At 37.7% G+C, this 8,108-nt stretch overlaps 4 non-coding genes across 4 annotated transcripts; 1 reads left to right on the forward strand and 3 right to left on the reverse strand.

Moving 5' to 3' along the window:
* Positions 1-1,324: 1,324 nt before the first annotated feature.
* Positions 1,325-1,397, reverse strand: Trnam-cau (transfer RNA methionine (anticodon CAU)). Its single transcript has one exon. It is a non-coding gene; the product is annotated as a tRNA-Met (tRNA).
* Positions 1,398-2,063: 666 nt separating this feature from the next.
* Positions 2,064-2,135, forward strand: Trnam-cau (transfer RNA methionine (anticodon CAU)). Its single transcript has one exon. It is a non-coding gene; the product is annotated as a tRNA-Met (tRNA).
* Positions 2,136-3,694: 1,559 nt separating this feature from the next.
* On the reverse strand, positions 3,695-3,767 carry Trnam-cau (transfer RNA methionine (anticodon CAU)). Its single transcript has one exon. It is a non-coding gene; the product is annotated as a tRNA-Met (tRNA).
* Positions 3,768-3,844: 77 nt separating this feature from the next.
* Positions 3,845-3,916, reverse strand: Trnam-cau (transfer RNA methionine (anticodon CAU)). Its single transcript has one exon. It is a non-coding gene; the product is annotated as a tRNA-Met (tRNA).
* Between the last annotated feature and the right edge of the window lie 4,192 nt (positions 3,917-8,108).

An 8,108-nucleotide genomic window follows, 5' to 3' on the forward strand; every position in this document is an offset into this window, starting at 1 on the left:
TAAAAAATTAGGAATTTTCCATAAAAAATAGGAAATTGTCAATAATGAAATCAGGGTATCAGCAATGCATAAAAATAAAAAAGATTTTTTCACAAAACAAAAATAAATTATCCATAAAGAAATATAAAAAATTGAGTACTTTTCCATAGATGACTCCTTCTTTGAAGGCGTTTAAAGCTCATGGAAAATGTTATTCCTTTTTTGTATTTTTATGGAGATTCTTTGTTTTTTTATGGAAAAAAGTTGGTTTTGTGGAAAATTTTGTAATTGTTTATTGGTGTTATTGATTTATTTATGGATTTTTTTTAATTTTTTTTTGCGGAACATTTTTATTTTTTATGGATTTTTTTTATAATTGCAATTTTTACTTCAAAAAGTTTTGAATTTTTTGTAGCAATTTTATATTTATTTATTGCTCATACCCTTCTTTATTGGCAATTTCCTAAAAAAAATTATGGATAGTTTTTAACTCTTCATGGAAATTTTATTTTTCTGCCATAAATTTACAATTGTGCCGTTAAAAGGCGAGATAATGGCTTGGACAGTCATTGTGGCATTTTGGGACTCTGTCGAGTTTGTCCATATGATGCTACCTTTGAAAATCGCAAACTAGTTTGCTTGAGTATTTGGTCGATGGTCGGCACGCATCAGATTAATTGCAGAATGTTGCGAATATATTTGAATCTAAAATGATGTTTATTTGTTGATTGTTTTGTATTATCAACATCATAATGAACCGTATCGGTTATTCGGGTCCGTAGTTGAGGAGTATAAATCTTTAAAAATATTTGATATTTGAATAATTTTTATTATTTGTGTACTCTAAGAACATGGATTGAAATCTGATTAGACTAAACAAAACAAAAAATTTCGAATGGATTTTCTAAAAAATCATGAAAATGAAACGACTGTAAGGTAATAAGAAGCAAGTTTTATTTATTTAAAGCTAAAGTGGAGTCATTCATCATCATAAACTGCATTTCAGTACTACAATGAGTGATGGCCAAAAAATGAAAATAATCGCACTCTCTTTTTTGCTATCGATTATGCCATTTTCATAATGAACATGTATGATCTATGTAGTTTGACATGTAAATGCAAACCAAAAACTGGCATAAAAATTAAATCGATAACTCTAAATAAATAATGAAGTGGTGGTGGATGGCTAATCGATTATTTTGGGAACAAACACAAATAATTTTATTTACACTATTCAAAATTGCTCACTATTTGGGTCTTTCTTTCGTTATTTTTCCATCACAGCAAACATTAGCAATAGAGCTTGTGTTTTATGGCAGAGACGATCAATTTTCAAAACACAAATTGCCCCGAGTGAGGATCGAACTCACGACCTTAAGATTATGAGACTTACGCGCTACCTACTGCGCCATCGAGGCTATGTCGAAAAAGCTTGACAGTCTTCTTGAATGTTTTTAGATATTTCACTTTTGTAGAGCCAACAAAATTAACAGCTACGCAATCTTTTATGATCAAAACGAGTTTTACATTTGTCCGAAATTTCTACTTGAGATTAGCATTTGGTCTGGGTTCAGCCAAACCGCACCAAGCGGCTTTTTTACTGACTTTATGTTCGCTAAGGGAAAACAGAAAATATTTTATGGCAATTCATACGTACATTTGTTGTAGGATATCGTCAGTTATGGCGTTGAACGATGTCCAATGCGATTTGTGATCAATTGAATATGATACACGATAACTTTGCCAGAAAAATTGGATATTTTTCATTAGCACTCGATGCGATTTGGCAGAACTCCGACCATTTGTGGATCTTGTGGCGCTCAAGAATTTCAAACTAATAATTAAAATTTAGAAAGCTAGTTCACCACTTTCTACATTTTAATCATTAATTTAGAAAGCTTTTAATTAAAATTTGGAACTAACTATTAAGTTCACAGTTTTGATGTGAATAACAAAGTGGATTAAAGTATTCATCTACATACTTTGATCATTCAAAGATTGTACTAGTTAAACTTCTAGAAACAGGAAAAGGCTGAACTTCCTCAATGAATAAAAATTGAGTTATTGATAACCGTTCAATGTGAAGCAGAGTGGCGCAGTGGAAGCGTGCTGGGCCCATAACCCAGAGGTCCGTAGATCGAAACTACGCTCTGCTAACTGTGATACTTTTTTCATGCTCATATGCACATATAAAGTGTTGTTAGTTTCATTTAACTTAAGCCGTGGGAACAACATTACAAAAACATGTCCTAGAGTTCTGCGAGTAATCAACGCAACGAGCGCAAAACTAATAATTTTGTTGCAGAATACTTCGCAAGGCCATACATTCCAGCTATTTTTTTAAATACAGGATAACCCTAAAGTAGGCATATTCTAAATGGTTTTCTCAAAGTAATCCGATCACAGCAGAATCTATCATTGTTACCTAAAATTGAACCTCCAATCATTGATGCAGTGTTGAAAAAGTTGCGATACTTTTTTATTCGTGTTCCTATAGTTCCTATAGTTGCGAATCCCATATGGGACTCGTAACTATAGGAACACTACCGCAACTATTGATGCAAAGCAGAGAAAAGGATAAGATATTTCAATGATACTTTACCGAATTTGATGCAATTCCGAACCTGTTTTCTCTTATTTCGTGCTATGACAGGTCGTCAATTTGAAAGACTATGTGGGTTGCCGCGTTTAATACGTAGATTGTGTGAAACCAACACTACTGCAACTATAGGAACACTCACGGCTTTAGGAGCGTTTACCCTCTTAAACCTGCTTGAAATCTCTTAAATTAAAAAAATGATACGGTCTGATTCACGCTCCTGTATAGTGAAAACGTTATTTTCGTAATCAATTTGTTCAATCTTCGTAATTTAACAAGCAAAGTCACAAACAATATTTTTTACAATTTTTGTTTACAATACCAGGCACAGTTCGTGTTTGAGTGATAAAACGGCCTACTTTTCCATACAAATGATATGGATTATGGCCATTATATGGCAATTATTCAACGCAAATGAGTTGCATAAAATCCATTATAACACTCATTTGGGTGTTATAATGAAAAACCAATATCAGTTATAAGACTATGTTTTGCTGAATCAGCTTGGGTAAGTGTTTAAATGATGTATTCTCTGCATCGCGTAATAATTTAAATACTTTAATGGACATGACATCAAAATTTTCCAAAGGCAAGTTTATCTATTGCTTCGTTTTTCGTCAAGCTATGTAATGTGGCACGAAAACATGGAATCTGATTTACTGCAGAAACATGATTTATTGGCAAGATAAATCATGTGAGGTAAATTAAATTGTACAATTTTGTTACAATTTTTTCTCATTAAAGTCCATGTTGCGTCATTGTAAAAAATAGCGTGTGTAACTCGTTGCAAAACTCGTTTTTTCAGCACTCATAATATTTATCCAACTCGACAAGCCTCGAGAAACGTACAATTCGTACTTTCTTCAACTAGTTGCACAAACCGCTATAAAAAATTTAATAGAAAAAATAAAGCGGTGTCTTTCAAACTGCTATAAAAAATTTAATAGAAAGAATAAAGCGATGTCATTCTATTATCGTATCTAAATTAACCGTAATACTAGTATCATCCTCCTTGACACATTGAGAACATTTCATTCCATTTTATCAAATCTAGTTTTTCAAAGCAAACTTTTTCAATAGCATATACATGTTAATGGCCATAGATTCAAAAGGCTATGCCCCGAGTGAGGATCGAACTCACGACCTTAAGATTATGAGACTTACGCGCTACCTACTGCGCCATCGAGGCTGTGTGTCCAAAGCTGTAACATTCTTCTTCATGTGTTAAACATTTTAACTTGAATTGCAGTGTTCAAAAAAGATGGATAGCAGAGCGTAGTTTCGATCTACGGACCTCTGGGTTATGGGCCCAGCACGCTTCCACTGCGCCACTCTGCTTCACATAGTATCTTACTACTTGGAAGCATTTTTCCTATTTTTAGATTCCCATCACGCGTATCTATGAATCATATTCAATCAGCTCGGTACACAGTGGGAAGCGAATGAGCCGTCATATCGAGGCGTGCTTATTCCCCGAAAAGAAGGAACGAAAACATTTCATACAAGCCAATAAGAACGTGCGGCGAGAAGCTTGCGACAAAACAAAACAAAGACGGCAACGCAGGGTATCAGCTAGATGGCACACTGCTTCACACAGAACAGCGCGTGGTCATCAGATTCCGATAAGAAATCGTTTGTATGAAAACACCCGAAAAGAAACGTGTCTAGCGTGAAACTGAACGGTGGAGTTAATTATGCCATAAAGAGCAAAGAGGAGCTCGGCTATACACGCTTAAAATCAATAGCACAGAGATGTGTTTGCATCACACAAAACGGACCTAATGTGGAACATCCCCTAAATGAGCGACAGTTACACAGGCACAAAAAAGCCTCGTACGGTCGTGATAACGGTCCTTTTCAACATGTAAACGTTTGTACAGATTCCTTGTTTCATGAGGAACCAAATACTGTTGAAAATATTGAAATCCTGTCTTCAATAAAACCACACGAGCTATTTTTGTGGCTGTGTAACTATCGCTCATCTAGGGGATGTTCCACATTAGGTCCGTTTTGTGTGATGCAAACACATCTCTGTGTTATTGATTTTAAGCGTGTAGATAGCCAATCTTATTTGAGTACAAAAAAATCGATGAATCATGTCTCGCTTTGGCTAGCACATGGGAGCGTTTGATATTATACATGAAATCTGTTAAGTTGCCCTTTATTACATTCAAAAGTTCATGGCAAAATGCACTCAACTTTAAAATTTGGAAAATTTATTCATTCAAATTCTCATAATCATCTTCAATAAACATTTCAATTTCGAGTCAAATTAATGACAAAATATTCTAATTAATATCTAATTAATGACCAAATATTCAAACTATTCCCAATTGATAGGCAAAAGCACTTTATGTAGATCGGAACGCATCTTGAGAAGCGGTCCACGTGAGAATGAGAAAAGAAGAAGAAATAAATTAGAAGTGAGAAGCTAGAAGTGAGAGCGTTGATGAAAAATTATAAACAAATGGCTTTCGGTCAAATGACACGCGATCATTCGGCCAAAAGATTTCAACTACTCGATATCTTAGTGATATTATAAGTATTTTTTTTTTTTTTTTTTCCAATTTCGTTTATTTGGTAGGCTCAGGCGTGTATAACACTTTACGGAGCCATGGTTCTTTGGGATATGTAAAATCAATATCATTTTTTTTTTGAAGTTAATAAGAGAAGGGAAGAAGCCAACGTACTCGTGGTGACTCGAGGTTAGATTTACAATGTTCAGGGATGGAAGGGGATTAGGATTCGGAAATCAGGGAATCATCATAATCAAAGAATGTCAGCTGCTCATCCGGTTATTTGGTGTCAGTTACGATGTGGTGTGTCGTCGTGCTCGAAGAATGGTTCGACTGGGAGCATCTTCCGGATGGCCAGAGCTACGGAGCTCTACGGAACAGACAGACAGAGACTTTGAAAGAAAGAAAAAAAACAAAGTATTAGATTTTGATGTCAGAAGAACAAAGAAAACCATAAATGGCCTGCATATAGACTACATCACGATCTCCCAAAACACCTCGAACTTCCCTGAAGGGTTGTTTACCTCGGGCCACAAGGGTATCCAATAGTCGCTCTCTGGAGGCGTCGTTTTCCGAGCAGAACCAAACTACGTGATCGATGTCATCATAATCGGCTCCGCACCTACATAAGTTGCTATCGACAAGGTTTATTCTGTACAGATGTGCGTTTAGTGAATAGTGATTGGACATAAGTCTCGACATCGTGCGAATGAAGCCTCGACTTAAGTCCGCACCTCTGAACCACGCTCGCGCAGAAACTTTAGGAACTATAGAAAATAGCCACCGTCCAAGTTCGCTGTGTGTCCAATTCCTTTGCCAACTCTGAAGAGTACTCTGACGGACTAATGGGAAAAACTCGTTGTTCGAGAGTTGTCTATTATAAACCTCACCTTCCTGTGCGCCCACCTTTGCTAGCGAGTCCGCCTTCTCATTGCCGTAGATTGCGCAGTGAGATGGGACCCAAACAAAGGTAATCTTGAATGATCTTTCGACCAAAACACACATCTGCTCTCTTATGTTTGTAAGAAAGTAAGATGCGTGCTTAACAGGTTTCATCGACCGGAGTGCCTCGATAGAACTAAGACTATCCGAGAAGATGAAATAATGGTCTACGGGCTGATTGGAAATTATCCCCAAAGCGAAGTTAATTGCTGCCAGCTCAGCAACATAAACCGAACACGGTTCCTGAAGTTTTCGGAAGGTGGTTGAAGTCACATTGAAAACACCGAAGCCAGTGGATCCGTTAATGCGAGAACCATCAGTGAAGTATCTGTTGTTGCAATTGACATGTTCATATTTTTCGGAAAAAGAGAGGAATGGATATTTTCGAAGATGATCTGGTATTCCTTAAATGGCATGTTTCATGGATAGATCGTATTCAATGGAGGAACTGTCGTTGGTGAAGTGAACTCGAGATGGATTATAACACGGGAGACAAAGATCTGGTGAGATGTAGTTGAGATAAACTCTAAGGAGTCTTGAACGGCAAGTCAGTTCAAGCATTTTTCGAAGTTATCTAGGACAAGTGTGTTACTTGTTCCACATTTGATGAGTATTCTTAGTGAGAGCTCCCAGTAACGGTGCTTTAAAGGAGTGACTCCAGCAAGCACCTCCAGGCTCATGTTATGCGTTGAATGCATGCAGCCAAGGGCAATACGCAAACAACGATACTGAACACGTTCCAATTTGATCAGGTGGCAATCAGCTGCTGAGAGGAAGCAGAAAGAGCCATACTCTAAAACAGAGAGAATAGTCGTTCTATAGAGTTTGATGAGGTCTTCCGGGTGAGCACCCCACCATGTTCCGGAGATAGAACGTAGAAAATTGATCCTTTCCGGCATTTTCTATCAAATACTCAAAATGGAGTTTCCAGGTACATTTGGAATCAAACACGACCCCAAGGTATTTAGAAGATAAAGATTGGTTAATGTCATCATTCAACAGCTTTAGTTTCAGTTGAGCAGGGTACCGCTTCCTAGTAAACACAACCAACTGAGTTTTTTGCGGTGAAAACTCGATCCCTAAATGTCTGGCCCAAACAGTCAGATTATCTAGGGTACTTTGCAATGGTCCTTGCAAGACATCTGCACATGGACCTCTTAGAGAGACCACGGCATCATCTGCAAGTTGTCTCAGCGTGCATTGTTCTTCCAAACAATTGTCAATATCTTTAACATATATTATAAGTATTATAACATGCTTTAATGCCATTCAGCATATTACATGATTTACAATTGTAAACCATCCCATCCAAATTCGGTTTGCAAATCTTACACCATCACAACCCTGCAACATCCGAAGGACTTCAGAGAATCTCTCATCCTGTTTCTAATTAGCAGCCTTGAAAGTCGAAAAGATTTATGTGCTCGGTCCAAATGCGGTTTTAATTGCTTTTCAAAACTCGGCACGTTTTGGCGTGTGTGGTTTTCTAAACGACCCAGTTTCAGCTGCAAACAAAATCATTAGGTGCATCGAATATTCTCTTCGGCGGCATGGCATATCTTCCCGGAATCAGGTTTCCTTAGACGATGACGACGACGACCGAAATGTCTGCGGCCATCACAGCCCGGCCACATGCAGTTGCAATTTAGTTCAGAGCCGTAAATTTAGTCATCCAAATCTTGCCCCAACCCCACCAACAGCAGCCGGTGCCGGAGTTCTAAACTAATCGGTGTTGGGTCCTGATCCTAATGATTTAATCTGAAATCGTTTCGTACCCTTTCGAGATTTTGCCGGGACCCGCTGCTAGGGCAGAGTGACGATAGGGCTGTCGATTAGTGGAGGCCGGGGGGATTTCGTTTTATGTATGACTAAGTCTGCAAGGCTTAAGCGCAGAGCAAGACGAATCGAGTCTCGACATTTCGACACATCCCGTGCGAACTTCCTCACGGCAAATACCCAACGTTTAAAATGTCGCACAGTAGAGTTTTTCCGAGCAAGGCTGACCAAAACCATGCCGAAGTCGTCGAAGGTTTGAGCGATCTGTTTTGGTACATGAGTACGAACTTTTGCTC

The sequence above is a fragment of the Armigeres subalbatus genome, chromosome 2 (assembly GCF_024139115.2).
Source record: "Armigeres subalbatus isolate Guangzhou_Male chromosome 2, GZ_Asu_2, whole genome shotgun sequence".
NCBI lineage: Eukaryota > Metazoa > Arthropoda > Insecta > Diptera > Culicidae > Armigeres > Armigeres subalbatus.